The 17242-nt window shown below is 40.2% G+C and overlaps 1 protein-coding gene across 3 annotated transcripts in view; it reads right to left on the bottom strand.

The window, feature by feature from the left end:
• The window catches only part of CSMD3 (CUB and Sushi multiple domains 3), a 1171353-nt gene that overhangs the window by 343736 nt on the left and 810375 nt on the right, over positions 1-17242 (bottom strand). The window lies entirely within an intron of this gene.

Here is a 17242-nt window from a genome sequence, read left to right as displayed (position 1 = left end):
TGGGATCTATTGTAAGTAAATTTAGAGAGCTCTTTATGCATATGCTGTTTGTTTTTCCTGAATTATGATATAATTGTGGTGATTTTTCAAATGCACAATTTAAAATATGTCAGTTCTTTTTTGCATGACAATTGAAGTGGAAAGGGTTGCCATTTCAGCAAAATGTTTTTAAACATCTGTGTTTACTTTGCCATTCCCAATATTATAACGTTCGCCACAACATATCAACATATCATATTATTTTGTGTACGCACTTCTGCCTCAGTCCTGGAAGTGGTGTAATGTAAAAATGTAATGTCTCCCCAGCCTTGAATGTTAAACAAATCTCTGCAAAATATTACTAAGTAAAGAAAGGTACACGTATATCAATAAAATAAAAGGAATGAGAATAAAACAAATAGAATAACTGGCTCCTTAAATTGGAAGAACAATGCAATTTATATGTAAACTGGAAACCAAGATTTTTATTTATTTTTCTTCAAGAGCTGTTTTTCCCCTATTTAACAATGGACATTGCTATAGAAAAAAATAAATAAAATCCCAAACATTTTAAATAAACTATTCTAATAACATGTAGCAGATTTCATTGCAAAGTTTGTTCTTTTTAAACATTAGAGGTTGTTACATTCCATTCAGCCATGAGAAAGTTAAACTGTAATTTGATTAACTGTAGTTGCTATGCTTAACACTTAAAATCTTTGACAAACAAGTTTTAAGAATGATTACATTTGTACATGACTAAATTCTGACCTTTGTCTTATTCCTGATTTGCTGCACAGTGAAACTCAAAACTTTTCCTGTCAAATAAATAGATATTCATGTTCAATGCTAAATAAAGTCTATTTTTATCAGTGGAAAAATTATTTAGTGTTTGCATTTGTAAATATGAATGTATAGCAAAACCAACACAAACCAAAAATACCATTCTCACCCAATGTATTAAACGGGAATTTAAAATGTGTCACGTAACTATTATGAGCTCCTTTTTACATCTGCGTGGAGGATTTACATACATAACTCCCATTTAGCATTAATCAGAGACTTCTGCATAAGCCTCTAGTAAAAATGGAATCTGTCCACTATCTTTCAGATGATCATCTGAGTGAATGAGGTATAGCACTTTCAGAATGAGATTACAGAATAACACCAGTGTCTGGGCCAACTTTCCTTGTCTCAGTCAAAACAAGGAAACAACAAAAACAAACAAACTCACAGACTTTAATGCTAATGGCTCTGTGTGAATTACTGTACAACTATCCCATATATGTTACATAGCCTCTGAACTTCTAATAGCTAATTCACTGTTTTATTAGCATTTTGGAATATTCCAAAGTACTGGCATTCTATAAAACAAGAGTCTTTTATTTAGGTGAAGCCATGTATGTGATGATGAACTAATACAATGGAATGTGTTTTATTAAAGTGTTGGGGGAATTTACGTGAATTTTCATAATATTGTGGCTTCCAAGTCCAGCAAGATTTGTTCCTGTAGAACTTCAAAATTCCACTAGAATGGAGCTTAAGAAAAAGTAGTTACTGTGGAGTGTCAACCAATGCAACCCACAGGGCCATTAAAAAAACCCTATGGTTAACTAGAAGTTTCTGTTCATTGTAAATAAATGCTGCACTGTATGTTAGAAGACTATTTAGGAAAACAATCTCTTGGAGATACTATTCTGTTATTAAATACTAATTACTTGCATCAGTAATTTCAGATCTCTGGAGATCTCCGGAGATTAGATATCAAAACACTCTTTTTTGAAATACAGTAAGCATAGGCAAGATTATTTATGCCAAAGTACTTGATGCACCATTTCGTAACAACTTTCAAAATCAGGTTCACATATAGCTCCTTATGTAGACGTTACTTCCTTCAAAGGCCTTCCAGAAAATGGCTACAATATACTGAAATTGCAAGACAGCTAACTACCAGATATCCAACTTTATAATTGTCTGGTATGTTTTGTGTATACACTGCATATGTTTCTCCCAATGAAGCTTCTGTTCTATATGCTCCTCAATGTAGAAATCTAAATAATATTTCCAACAGTGCAGTATTTGTATTCAAGAGCCACAAAATCAAGAACTCCGGGTATGATACTCTCTATTCCAAATTCCTGAAATGGCTCATCATCCACTATCACATCATATTTAATCTTACTATGATCACCTTCAAAGATCAGCATAACTCTACCTCTCCCTGCCTATCATACCTTGTTTAATTGTTCATTGCCCTGCCTCTCCACTCAGCAGCATTCCCAGCCTTTGCCACCAGTGTGTCATCTTACTGTGGGATCACTTATATAACCTCTTCCACGTGCCTGTCATACACTGTATAACCTCACTGTGCTCATCTGAAAAGCCTCTAACCCGTCCACAATTATGTCTTTCTTAAAGATCCACTTCATAAAGTTGAAAAGATCACTATTAGATGTTCTCGCTCCCAATTCCTCTATTTGTCTGTCTGTCCTTAGGTTGTGAGTCTTTCAGAGCACAGACTGGTCCTTTTGCATGTCTGGAAAGTGTCTCACACATAGTAAGCCATAAACAAACAAACAGCAGTGCACCATTCTCAGTTCCACACCTGGCATAATCTCTGACTGGCAACAATGGGCCACAAAATAGATTACAATTTCTAGCTGTCCTCATCACAATTTATAGAGAAGCTGTCTTGCTCGTAGACAGCAAACATAATAGTGTGTAATGTGGTATTTGGGCAAACAATTCCTTTATCTTTGCTAATTTAAACTAACATATAGAAAAAGACCTGGAAACAAATCAAACAAACAAAAAAACAAAAGATGTTCAGAAGAACACTGTGCTATGATTCCTAACTGTACTGTATGTAATTAACATTGCTGTCCATATATACTTTATAAAATAAAGGATTTTTTTTCACATTGAGCCTGAAATAAAATTATCTACTTTTCAAAGGGAAGGGCAATAAGTAAAGAAATTGTGTAGAAGACATCTGACCAGTATAAAAAGATGGGGGAGGGGGAGCTGAGTCCATAAAGGTGATGAAGAAAGTCTCACACACACAATAAAATTCTGAAATTCCTGTATTAGAAATGACAAGGAGAACTACCAACAAAGAAGTCATTTCTTAATATTAGAATCTAAGTTTAAGAAGAACCAGGATTATTTGATCATTGAAAACAGCAAATAAAACTGTTACATAATTCAGATATTGACATTGACTACATATAATGAAAACACACCCTTGGCCTTGAGTATAAAGGGCTTATAATATACTGCATAAATAGAAAAGATGGTAAATTATTTGCATATAATACACAGTAAAAGAACAAAGAGTTGGACATATTGAACAACAAATAAATTATGTACAAATAGTCTTAGCTATTAATGTGTTATGGAAAGCTTTGCCGAAACTACAATTACCCAATTAATCTATCTCTGTTCCAATACCAAAAAGGTAAATAAACACTAGATTTTAGATTGAAAGTTTTTCAGGGCAGGAACCATTTCTTTCTATATGTTTTCACAGTCTCTAGCACTTAATAAGCATTTCCCTCAATTATTATAATTAATAATAATCAGCTACAATCCTCATCCAAATAGATAGAAAATCAAGTCTCTGATTATTAATATGCCAGCCATAGTCAAAGAGGTTTGAATTATTACATGAGAATTTGTCTTGAATAGAGCTTCATGAATTCTGTAAAAAGTACTGATAAAGATTCATTTAAATAAAATCCACAAATTTTCTCTGATGGCATTTTATGTGAATAATATTTTGTCTATCGTCCCATCCTCCAGAACATCTCAGAAAGTGGAAATCTTGCAAATATTTCATCCAAAGATGTTAGTGTGAAAGTTCTCACAATCACATTAAAAACTTTGCTTGGCCTCCTCATTCAATAAACAGAAACAATATTGTGTAACTTAGCTGACCTGTCACTAATGAAGAAGAATAAATGCCCGAAGATGTAATCTGTGTTTAGTAGAGCAACTGACCTATAGGCCAAAATATGTTTGCATTAAGTGTTCAAACAGTTTCAAATGATGAACCCAAAAACCAGACAAGTTGTTCATATTGAAGACATGATGGTGATCTTGAAGGAGAGGAAAGAATGTGTCTGGTGATAAAACTGTCTTTCTGAACCTCCTGGGATATCACTAATCTGTTGTGCGGCAACACAGGAGGCAAATAAAGTGCTGGCTAAAGTAAGAGATGAGGAGCTCAACAACACACTACTGGTGGAAAAAAATAAGCACTCAGGGAAACTGCCCTAAAACGTATACTCCATTACAAAATGCAAAATTTCAGAGTGGGAGGGAAAGTCATTTCCCAGGGAAATGATGCTTTGCCAAAGGCTCTCTCGCAGAGAACAGAAGAGGAAGCAGCTTGTGTGTGTGTGTGTGGCTTGCACCTACCCAATCTTGGAATCAGCTTAGTTCATGGGCCCTGTAGCAATCTGGGAAGAGCCAGGGTGCAATATTACCCTAGCCACACCTCTCCTGTGTCAATACATGCCATCCCTGTCTGTGCCAATCCTGAGATGACCCCAATTTGTCCCCTGACATGGGGGCTTCTATACGGGGAGTTTACATTCAGCTCTGCACATGCCTGAAGGTATTGCTGTGCCAGGAATATTCCACGCAGGCATAAGCACAGACTAAAAAATTAGTGAGTACTTTGCATCCACCAGCAGCCAACTCCCCTCACCCCCAGTGCCTCCCGCTGGCAGCTCTGATGATCAACTCTTCCCCCTCCCTCTCAGCGCCTCCCGCCCTCTGCAATCAGTTGTTCCACGACATGCAGGAGGCGCTGGTGGGGGAAGGGGAGAAGCAGGGACAAGGCACGCTCAGGAAAGGGGGCAGAACTGGGCGGGAAGATGAGGAGCGGAGCGGGGGTGGGAAGAGGCAGGGTGTGTGCTTGGGGGAAAGGTGGAGTGAGGGCAAGGCCTGGGGATGAGTACGGGTTGAGCACCACTGGGGAAAGGAAAAAGCTCATACTTGTGCATGCCGGGGCCTCATATTTCCTTTGTGGCCACTTTGCACAGTGTAAATATAAAGAAATAAAGAAATTACAAGATGTTAAGAAACACTGAGCCTTAGAATAAAAACATCATTGTTTCTAGACTCTCAGAAACTATGGTGATGAGGGGCATAGAGGTACCTAGACAGATGGATAATTCACATGGTAAGCAATGAACAATTCTCAGGGCAAAAATTTCAGATTCAAATAAAAATAAAAAATAATGATTATTAACTGAATAGGGTAGCATGAAAGTATATGCACTAAAGACAGAGTGGATGCCTAGCTTAACTTTATTTACAAGTCCTTGAAAATTGAATTGAGATTAGTAATCAGGCTAGCCCAGAGGCACAGCAGCAGAATAAATGACTTTTGAATTGGAATTGAAAGCAGACCTGAAACAAAGAAAACCATTCTAGGAGAATTAGTGGTACACTGTACAGCCATTTAAATCACATCTGACTTAAAGATAAAACAACTTGTATTTGATGGCCCTTCCGCTGATCCTGCCAAGCTAGTTAAAATTGATATCTCTTAAAGACCCTGGCTTTATTTTATTTTTAAACATACTTTAAAAAAAAAATCTGTCCTTGGTTAAATATATGCTGAAGACACAGTAGTTTTTCATAGATACATCTGGATAAAAATATTGGAGTAACTTTTTAGTGTTCAACCCTAATGAAATGCATGATAGATTCAGGGTGTACAGTATAACCAATGCATAATTTTGTTGATAAGTAAGTATGTAGCATGTGTGACCAATAACTAACATAAAGATTATTAATAAATTACAAAAATTGGTACCAGTAGTTTCCCAAAATCTCCCATAAGTTCAATTCATGAGATAAACATTCTATGCCTTTATTTTTTTCCCCCAACACATACTATATTGCAAATTTCATCAATCTTCTTACTATAATAATCCTTTCCCACTGTTTAGTATGACAACTGAGTTCTCTCCAAAATTGACACGAACTGGGAAATGACTGCCTAGGAAGGAGTACTGCAGAAAAGGATCTGGTGGTTATAGTGGATCACAAACTAAATATGAATCAATATTGTAATTCTGTTGCAAAAGCAAACAAACAAACAACTCTCCACCCACCCCCCACACCCCAACATCATTTTGAGATGTATTAGCAGGAATGTTGCAAGAAAGACATGAGAAGTCACACTACTTAGAACTGGTAAAGACTTAACTGGAGTACTGTGTCCAGACCACACTTCGGGAAAGATGTAGACAACTTGGAGAAAATATAAAGGAAGCAGTGCGGGCCGAGGGATGTGCTGGCCGTGGCTTCCCGCCGCCCCCATTGGCCTGGAGCGGCGAACCGCGGCCAGTGGGAGCCAGCGCCGATCGGCCGAACCTGCGGACGTGGCAGGTAAACAAACTGGCCCGGCCCACCAGGGTGCTTACCCTGGTGAGCCGCATGCCAGAGGTTGCCGACCCCTGGGTTAGACATTAGGAAAAATTTCCTAACTGTCAGGATAGTTTGGCCCTGGGATAAACTGGCCAGGCAGGTTGTGGAATCTCCATCAATGGAGGTTTGTAAGAACAGGTTAGGCAAAAACCTATAAGGGTCTAGATAACACTTAATCCTTCCTCAGTGCAGGAGACTGAACTAAGTGACCTACTGAGGTTCCTTCCAGTCCTACATTTCTACAATTCTATGATTCTATAAACCTGCTTTATGGATCTGCTAGCAGGTTTGTTGTAAAATACACCCTACTCTATGCCATATCCACAATGGAAAATAATTTCAAGGTTTGCTGAGGTTACTGGAATTCTCTGTCTGATTCATTGTACAAGAGAACAGAGGGGAAATGGCCCCTGGGGCATTGGAGGAGAAAGGGGGAAAATATCATGCATTTAAATGTAAAACAAAAACAACAACAAAACAACTTTTCCTCAGGCTGAGTGAATTGAATATCAATCTAATGTACATTTCAACTGAGAACACTGGGGAATCCCCCAGTCTAATACACTGGCATATAAACCCAGATTCAATGTGTTTGTATCACTTGCCTTTTCAGTCTGTTCTCCTTTCTTATATTTTATCCAGGTTACATTACCTAATAGTATTACATCCCTGGATGGATAAGGAGAAAACAGCATTAGTCATTCACTCGGTTACTACCACAGGCCCAGTGATCATTTTCCACATATTTATCTTGCAAAGAGAATGGCAGCACCTAATATAAGTTCTCTCATGAGATCTGTACCAGAAATCGTGACTAAGAGTGAAACTCTGGCTGCACTAAACTCAATGGGAGTTTTGCCAATGACGTCAGGGGAACCGTATTTCACCCACAGTCCAATGATGAAGTTAGAAGGAGTACTCATGAGTTAGGGGTGTCAAGATTGGCCCACTAGCTTGATTTTAATGTAGAAATGACCCTTTTCTTGATACCCCAATATCCAAATAAGAATTTGTGCAGGCTATGCACTAAATGCATAGCATAAACAAGGATTCTGAAAACATGATTTGGCCTCAAAATGATATATTTCCCTTTACATCACCCCAATGCAAGGAGATGACTCATGATTTGCTATTGCTAATTATCTATGTGGCATTTCACTGAAGACATAAGAGTCTACCTGTGTGAATCATTTTGAAGGATTGATCTTCTTAATGGCTCCCATCTGTCTTACACAAACATAAAGAAAATTATGTATATGGTTCCCCTATCAAAATGAATTAAATATTGTTAATTTTTTTTTATTATTATATTACATTTTAAGGATGTTTTTAATTACATAAATACTGTGTGGAAAATATACTATTTTCATTGATAGATGGACCCAAATTCCACCTCTTGAATGACACAGATTAAATGCTAGCACTCATCTGATGCTTCTGAGTGCTAGCATTTACATTTGGATACCTGATTAAATTGGCTATTCATTCTAGGAGGCTCAATTATCAACAGTTCTTAGAGCTACAAATGAATATAATTTAAGCTGTTATTTGATTTCAGTTCTGAAGATTTTACCAAAGGAAGAATTTAGCTGACTTTTTTTTAAATAAGTGTGCCCTCTTTTAACCAACCTACTTTTGGGAATTTGCTATCCCAAACAGAGATAACATATGAATATGTAGATCTACACCTTTTGAAAGAGGCAGAACAACACAATATTGACAGCTAAAGCTGAAGCTAGCATTGCATTGTCAAACATATTGCTTATGCCGTACATCAAACAGAAATGTGGATTTGAGGACAGAATAAGGCTCATATGTGTTTTTGTGCATGTACTAGCTCTTATCCACCAAAATATACCATAATCTTCTGCTTCTATTTTTCATGATTATGGTACACAAATGGATTATGACCTCAGGGATAGAGAATTCTTAAGAAACAAAAATTTGGATTTCCATGCAAATGTTCCTAGTATATATAGAGAGAGAGAAAGAGAGAAAGAGAGAGTGCTCCAAAAACTTATTTACAGGGCACATTAACGTCCTAGGTCTCGTCTACACTATGAAGTTAAGTCAACATAAGGCAGCTTATGTCAACCTAATTATGGAGGTGTACACACTACAATGCTCCTCCCGTCACTGTAATTTGCCTGCCATGCAGACCTAATAAAACCACCTTGGCAAGAGGCATAACGCTTAGGGCAACGCAGTTAGAGAGACTCAGTATCAGTGGAGACACTGTGCTTGCGTTAACTTAAGTGGCCTCCAGAAGGTGTCCCACAATGCCCACCATGACCGCTCTACTCACTGTTTTGAACTCTGCTGCTCTGCAGCCAGTTACATAAGTATTCGCCCCTCCCCTTTTAAAGTTCCAAGAAGTTTTGAAATTGTTCTTCCTGTTTGCTCGGTATGGAGAGCTAACATAGGTACTGCCCAGCAGACCATGCCATCTCCACTCAGCAAACACTCTCCTGCTTGGAGTAGACCGGTGGTGGTGGATCTCCTGGGTCTGTGGTGAGAAGAGGCTGTGCAGTCACAGCTCCACTCCAGATGCAGGAACTTTGATATCTGTGGCCAGATCGCTCGGGGCATGGCGGAAAAGGGCTATGACAGGGACATGCAGCACTGCCATGTAAAAATCAAAAAAATGCTGCGGCGGGCACACCAGAAGGCAAGGGAGGCAAATAGTCACTCTTGTGCAGAGCTGCAGACATGCTGCTTCTACAAGGAGCTGCATGCCATCCTTGACAACGACCCCACCTCCACCGCTAAGAGCCCCATGGATACTTCGGGAGGCTGGAGTCACCAGCTACCGGAGTGAACTCCGAGGACAATGTGTTGAATGAAAGAGTGGAGGTGGATGAGGATGGGGGACATGTGACAGGGAGATCCGGTGGCATGGGCAAGCAAGGATCTCTTTTTGACTCCAGAGCAGTCTAAGTCTCCCCCAGCAGTGTAGCTGTGAGGAGTCTGATGCAGGGGAGGGAACCTCTGGTAAATACTCAGTTTGCTTCAATATTGCAGGGACACATATGCTCATGTACTACTTTTTTAATCAGGCTAGAAGAGGTAGTGAAATAACCTATACAAGTACATTTGCTATCTGCTTTCTCATTCCCCGGTACAGCTAGGCAGTGGGAGCCTGTGGAAAAGTTTGTTTATGCACACCTGGATGCAGGGCTGCCGAGAGCAGGTTCGGGCCCCGGTGAAAAAAATATTTCGGGCCCCCCAGCAAGGGCGGACCAGCTAAACAGGGCCGATGGGGGGGAGGGAGGAAGCTGGGGAAGCTGAGCCCCGGGCCCCCTTCTGGACCCTGGACCGGCTAAACGGCCGATGAGAGGGGGGGAAGCCGGGCCCCGGGCCCCCTTCCGGACTGCCGGGCCCTGGTAATTTGAACCGGCTTCCCCCCCCTCCCGTCGGCCCGGCCTGGATGTCCCATGAATCCTTCATAGAGATCTCTAGGAAACTTTTCTTTCTGCAATCCTCTGCCAAAGGTTTCTTGGTAGGGATGCCTTGTTTCTTCCCCCACGGTAGGACACATTGCCACGCCACTTGGCAATTACTTCAGCAGGCACTATTGCAGCACACAGGCTAGCAGCATATGGACCTAATGTATCCACACGCATGCAGGAGGTGCTCCCTTGCAGCCTTGGTTACCCTCAGGAATGAGATATCAGCTACAAGCACCGCCGCCTGTAGAAAACGGTGCCAGTATTCACTACGATAGAGCTAGGTGCTTGTACTGATAACCTAGTGCAACCCCCCAATTTGTCCCAACTCACCCCCTCTCCCGCAGGCTGTACTCACCATGGCTGGGGCTGCCACCATGCTGAATGACTCCTAAGGGAAAGTGAGAAAGTTATGCTTTCTGATGGAGATGGCAGATGCACAGGTTACAGGGGCTGTTGAAAAGTGGTGAGAAATGTACTAGGAAGCCCATGGAATGATGGGCTAGTGAAAACTGCATCATGGGATGCTGCAACTGCCCGCATGAGTCATTGCACACCCTTCCCAAAACACTCTGCGGTGGATGATGGTGAGTTGCACATTGGGATAACTACCCATGGTGCACTGCTCACTGTGTCAGTGCAAGAGCTGCTACTGTGGATGTACTCCACCAACACAAGCTGTGTAGTGTGGACATGCAACAGCGGTTTAATTATAGCAGTAGCTGTACGTCAACCTAACTTAAGTTGACTTAACTTTGCAGTGTAGACATGGCCTTAGAGCTGGATCCCGCACAGTGTGAATGAGTGCCAAGTAAAAGTGATGAGTAGGGCAGGGAGTTCAGGGGAATTTGATCATGGATAGCTGTTCAACTCAGACACCAATCTTTCTCCCCGCTCCCCCAGCAGCTTCAAGAGCCAGGCCTCTTTAGGATAATAAGAATCATGTTACAGCCATGTTTCTCAGACATTACAGTCTCCATAAGACATATCTCCTTTTTACTCTGCACATTTGCAAGTAAAGAACAGACAAACTGGAGTAGTTAACTTGCCACTCAATGCATAAGTCTACACCTATTGCTTAAACTCACTCATGCCCATGCCCTTTGCCTGGAGCACACCACACTTGCACAGTCCTAATGTGATAGAAATTTTAAAACTGATGAAGCAGCAGCATTACACAGAGGGTCATAAGTTGTTAACCTATTGACTCAATCTTCATTCAGTTGTTCCTCCAAATTTTCACATTGTGGACCACTTCTTCAAACAGAGATTCTTTCATAGACACATCCCCTCCCAATCACTCAATACCACATGTTCCCTGTAACATCTGCAGTCACTGGTTACACACAAGAATTGACAATATTAAGACAACAAACTCATATATGAACCATGCTCCCTCATTTTGTACCTAAACTACTAATTACTTTTTACCCCTTGTAGGTCTGATCTCTTCAGGGCACTCTGCAGTTTGCTTTCACTAGAGCTGGTCAGAAAAAAACTCAGATGGCACCATTTGCTATCAGAAAATGCAGTTGTCAAAATCAAAACACTATGCAAGTATGCTGATTTCACTAAAATCTCGTTTCAGAGGGGGGGAAAGGTGGATTTTATTTTTTGCAAACTCAAAATCCTCCATGAAACAGAATACCGTATATACTTGTTCATAAGCCGACTATTTGGGGTAAAAAAGTGGTGCATAGAAGAGCAGGGTTTGGGTTATAAAAGGGTATACACCAAAATTTGATGATTTTAAACTCCATGGAATCTTTGAATTGAATATCTAATACATTGTCAAAAAGAACAGGAGTACTTGTGGCACCTTAGAGACTAACAAATTTATTCTCTAAGGTGCCACAAGTACTCCTGTTCTTTTTGCGGATACAGACTAACACGGCTGCTACTCTGAAACCTAATACATTGTCGTTTTGTTTACCTGTACCTGTGGTGTCACTTCCCGCAGCTCCCATTGGCTGGGAATGGCAAACCATGGCCACTGGGAGCTGAGGGGCTCCGTGCCTGTGAACGCTCCAGGTAAACAAAACGTCCAGGCCCACTAGCGGCTTACCCTAACAGGCCAGGAGCCAAAGTTTGCCAACCCCTGAAATATAGGGTCGGCTTATGAAAGGGTCATACAGTTTTTGCTATTTTTGCCTATCCAACTTGTGGGGTCATCTTATAAATGAACGGGCTAATGAACGAGTATATATGGTATGTGTTCTTTTGCACTTGCTGCTCCTTGCACTTTCAGTTTTAGTTCCACCTGTGAATCTGCTTTCAGTTGAAATTATACATGACAAAGAACCATTGTCCTAGTTAATTAAGGGCATGGTTATGTTGAATGATACATTTGTCATAACTATAAAGGGAAGGGTGACAGCTCTCCTGTGTACAGTGCTATGGAATCCCTCCTAGCCAGAGACTCCAAATCCTTTTACCTGTAAAGGGTTAAGAAGCTCGGGTAACCTGGCTGACACCTGACCCCAAGGACCAATAAGGGGACAAGATACTTTCAAATCTTGGGGGGGGAAAGGCTTTTGTGTGTGTCCTTTGTTTAAGGGGTTGTTCGCTCTTGGGACTGAGAGGGACCAGACATCAATCCAGGTTCTCCCCATCTTTCTAAACAAGTCTCTCTTATTTCAAAATTGTAAGTAAAAGCCAGGCAAGGCGTCTTAGATTTACTTTGTTTTCTCAACTTGTAAATGTACCTTTTACCAGAGTGCTTATCTTGTTTGCTATACTTTGAACCTAAGACAGAGGGGATTCCTCTGAGCTCTTTAAGTTTGATTACCCTGTAAAGTTATTTTCCATACTGATTTTGCAGAGATGATTTTTACCTTTTGCTTTAATTAAAAGCCTTCTTTTTAAGAACCTGATTGATTTCTCCTTGTTTTACGATCCAAAGGGGGTTTGGATCTGTATTCACCAGGAGTTGGTGAAAGGAAGGAGGGGGGAAGGGTCAATCTCTCCTTGTTTAAGATCCAAGCAGTTTGGATCTGTATTCACCAGGGAATTGGTGAAAGGTTTCTCAAGGCTTCCCAGGGAGGGAATCCATCGAGAATGGTGGCAGCGGGACCAGAGCTAAGCTGGTAGATAAGCTTAGCAGTTTTCATGCAGGCCCCTACATTTGTACCCTAAAGTTCAAAGTAGGGATACAGCCTTGACAACATTATTAATTATTAACCTTTTATTTGTATTGAAATAAACTAAAAATGAAAAGCCCGTGTTTCAGAACAGAACTTTTAATATAATTACACTTCTTCAAACTACAAGAGCAAAGGCAACTATGCTCAGCTTATCAATACTTTCCTGTGGAAATGTGAATGAGTTACTTAATGCCATAAAGCCTCTTGAGTTTAAAAGGGAAGGAGTAAGGGGAAACTGTATGTGTCATAACTTGGTAACTGAATGTGTCTGTTTTTCTGTGTCTTTCGTCCCAATAGTTTACTCTCAAATCTAGAATTCTGGAATCACTACAGTGCACAAACTCAGTCCTCACTGCAGTTCTAAAGAAGGAAACATCTGTTTGATAGTCACTGAAGACTGATATTAAATTGATTGGCATACAGTAACTATGGATATCTAGTCTCATCCATATGCCACCATGCAACCTCCTTTAGCATTAAATCAAGACAGCACCAATAGCAGAATATACTTGTATGAATCAATGCGGAGGAAGTTATGTATTTATTACATTTCTAACAAAAAAACACACAATACCATTAGTCAGAGCTGCTATATCAAACATAGCAAAGAGAGAGAAAATTACATACTAAAAGAAACAAATGGTAAGCAAGTTATATGTTCTGAAATCCACATTCTGCACCCTGAGTAGACCAATTCAGAAACAATAGGTGCCAGCTCCTCCCTTCTCAACCTGGCAGGTAGCAGAAGTAGTAATGATTTATGAGTGTCAAACAGGCTGCTCCTTTATACTGTGGTGTCTATGCTCCAGTTGTTTCTCTGCTTCACAGGAAAGGATTTCAACACTGGGTGTTCTTGCTCGGATTTATTTTTCCTTGCAGCTTGCAAACTCTGAAAAACTAAAACTAAATGCCTGGAACACAGGCTTCCCTTTCAACCTACTCTTGTAGGGTCAATTTGAACTAGTTGTATTAAAGCAGCCTCTAATCCTAAGAAGGACACAGCCAAGTGCTTGGATTCATCAAGGGTCTCCTTATCTGGTCATGAAAAAATCGGCATGGCATGCTAGACTGATTTCCAAGGCTGAAAAAAAGACTGAACACATTTGTCACTTCAGAAAGCACTCAGAATCAGGAATAGGGATCACAGACCCCAGGAGGAAAGAGACAGAAGTTGAGGAGAGATTACAATTCCTAAAGACTGTTTCTTAGGGCTTGTCTACGCTAGGAAATTAACCAGAATAGCTATCGAAAAATAGCTATTATGGAATAACTCCCAATGTGGCCAATTTTAAAGTGCTACTGCACTTTAAATTCATACCCTACCTTAATGGAAAATAACTTTCAAATGTAGAAAAGCCACTACTTTGATGCTGCCACCATTTTCCTTTTCCACTGAGGGCAATGCAAGACCAATCTACACCGAATGCTGGTGGTCACTTTAAAGTTGTCTGTTTTTGGAACTCAGCTTGTCTACACTTGAACTTTATTTCAGATTTAGGTATGGTGTGAATTTAAAGGGCAATAGCTATTTTGAAATAAGAGTGTCCACAAGGGAAGCTATTCTGGTTAATTTCCTCAGTTATACAAGCCTTCGGATTCAGCTGTGCTCAGTCTCTGCATCAGTAGTCAGATTAGGATTTTTTTTTAACGTCGACACAAAAGCAGCCACAGAAGACACACTAGAGCAAAGGATGAGTGGGAAAAGCATTGCCATACTATTTTAGCCACTATTTATTAATAATATAGCCAACTCATTGACTTTACTTGTGGTTCACTACAAAAAATGTTCAAGAGATGAAATACCTGAACTCAGCCACATTTATTAGCTAAAGACAAAACAGTACAATACAAAAAAACAATTCTTATCTCAAAGCATGTTCACCTTACACAGAAGATGTGATTCAAAGATACACCCCTAAATCCACTTATGTTTATATCAGGTCTGTTTACAAGTTAAAAAGCACTTATTTTGTCACCTAAAATCCAACCCACTAATTTCTCAACTTGTTTTTCTGTTCTTTTCCTTATTTCTGCTTTGAATACCACATTCCAAACCAGCTGGACATAGAGGTACATCCCAACCTGTGATAGAAGGACACACCATTCATGTATCTTGACTTTGACAGGCTTCCTGTTTTCTAATGTCAAAACTTATTTCAGCCGCAAAGTGTTGTGGGATGCTTGACGTGGGTGAGCAGAATTGTAGGAAGAGCATGATATATTCATTTAACATAACTGCCCCCCCCCACACAGACACAATATTATATTAATACCATTCACATAATATCTATTAATGTAGCATGTACTATGCCTAACATGTATGTATTGGCTAATACCACTCAATCCAGTCTTACTGGAGAGGATGGCAAGATCTCCTTATTCGTGGTGTCACTGAGACCAGAACTGAAGAGAGCTGCAAAACATTTAAGGTAGAAAACAAAGTAAATCTTGATGAATTCCCTATGTTCCAAGTTTCTCATACATGTTAATGTGGCTAAATGTATGAACTTCCTGAAAAATACTCATTTTTAGAGAAACATTTTCTAAGGTATCTCTCTTCCAGGGAATACACTGATATAACAGACAGACTCCTCCCCAACCCCACACAAAAAGCTGTTTAACTGTTCTATGTGGGTGAGATAATAAATCTTTTATAAGACCATTTTCTGTTGGTGCAGGAGACAAGCTTTCCAGCTTACACAGATCTCTTCTTCAGGTCTAGGAAAGGTTGTCAGAGGGTCACAGCTAAATACCAGCTGGAACAGATTGTTTAGTATAAGCAGTTAACATACTGTAAGAGACTATTCAAGTTGAAGTGGCCAGTTAACACCTCTGCAGTCAGAGCCTATTCACTCATTTTAACACAACACAGAGCTCTCCTGGAGTGAACTGTAATGTTACAAGAATCTAACTCACAACATAGAAGTACTTCCCATTATCTTCGGGCTTGTCTACACATACCGAGCTGTATCTGTGCAGCTGTGCTGCTGTAGTGCTTAGTGAAGATGCTACCTGTCCTGACAGGAGAGCTTCTCCCATCGGCATACGCACTCCCAACTCCCTGAGCGAAGGTTCAGCTCCACATAACTACATCACTTGGGGATGTGGATTTTCCACACCCCGAGCAACATAGTTATACTGACATAAGTCTGTAGTGTAGACCAAGCCTACATAAAAATGTTAACCTTCTTGTGTCCTAGTCACAAAGATTCTCAACGGAGAAACCTCACAAGACTTAACACCTGGCACAGGAATTGTTTGAGGATAGCCAGAAATAGCCACCCTTTAGTGTAAGCTATTTATTATCAGCTTTTTTTGCACTCAGTACTCTGATCTACAGGCAGCAGCCAAAGAGGCTCTCTCAACACACTGAGAAGACATCTTTAGGATACAGCTTTTTGAAACATTGTCTTCACTAACACAAAGGTGTTTTTTGTGTTTGTTTTTTCAACAAGATAAATAACACACTATAGTTATCTCTCTGTAAAATCCTAAGTAGATTGTAAAAAACCTTTGTAGTAGTCAACATGAGCATTATACCCCCCTCTCTTGTTGACTTCACTAACTTTATCGCTAAATTAAACTACAGTACCTTGGCTCCATATTTTTGTAGTAGTTTTTTTTTTTTTTTTTTACAGTGGGATAGCTAACACACATTAGTTATCCTTTGATTAAAAAACACACTCTTTTTTATCAGGGCTTAGCCGTGTTAGTCTGTATCCACAAAAACAACAAGGAGTCCGGTGGCACCTTAAAGACTAACAGATTTATTTGGGCATAGCGAAGACATCAGAGTGCCTTCTTCACAAATGTCAGAAAGGATACAGCCTAGATCAGTGGTTCTCAAACTTTTGTACTGGTGACCCCTTTCACACAGCAAGCCTCTGAGTGAAACTCCCCCCACCCCTTAAATATATAAAAAAGTGGTTTTAATGTGTAACACCATTATAAATGCTAGAGGCAAAGCGGGGCTTGGGGTGGAGGCTGACAGCTCGTGACCCCCCCCCCCATGTAATAACCTCGCAACCCCCTGAGGGGTCCCAACCCCCAGTTTGAGAACCCCTGACCTAAATGATTTTAGTTGCTTCAAACTGTCTACCATGTATGGCACATGTTGGCTTTTTCTTCATGCTAACCACTATGCTTGCGATGCACTTCCAATTCTGGTCTGCCAAGTCACTACTCTCTTCACACCTAAATCCATCCATAAAACTCAATACTTACATAAGG

The sequence above is a fragment of the Emys orbicularis genome, chromosome 2 (genome assembly GCF_028017835.1).
Source record: "Emys orbicularis isolate rEmyOrb1 chromosome 2, rEmyOrb1.hap1, whole genome shotgun sequence".
NCBI lineage: Eukaryota > Metazoa > Chordata > Testudines > Emydidae > Emys > Emys orbicularis.
This window is presented reverse-complemented; position numbering and strand designations above follow the sequence as displayed.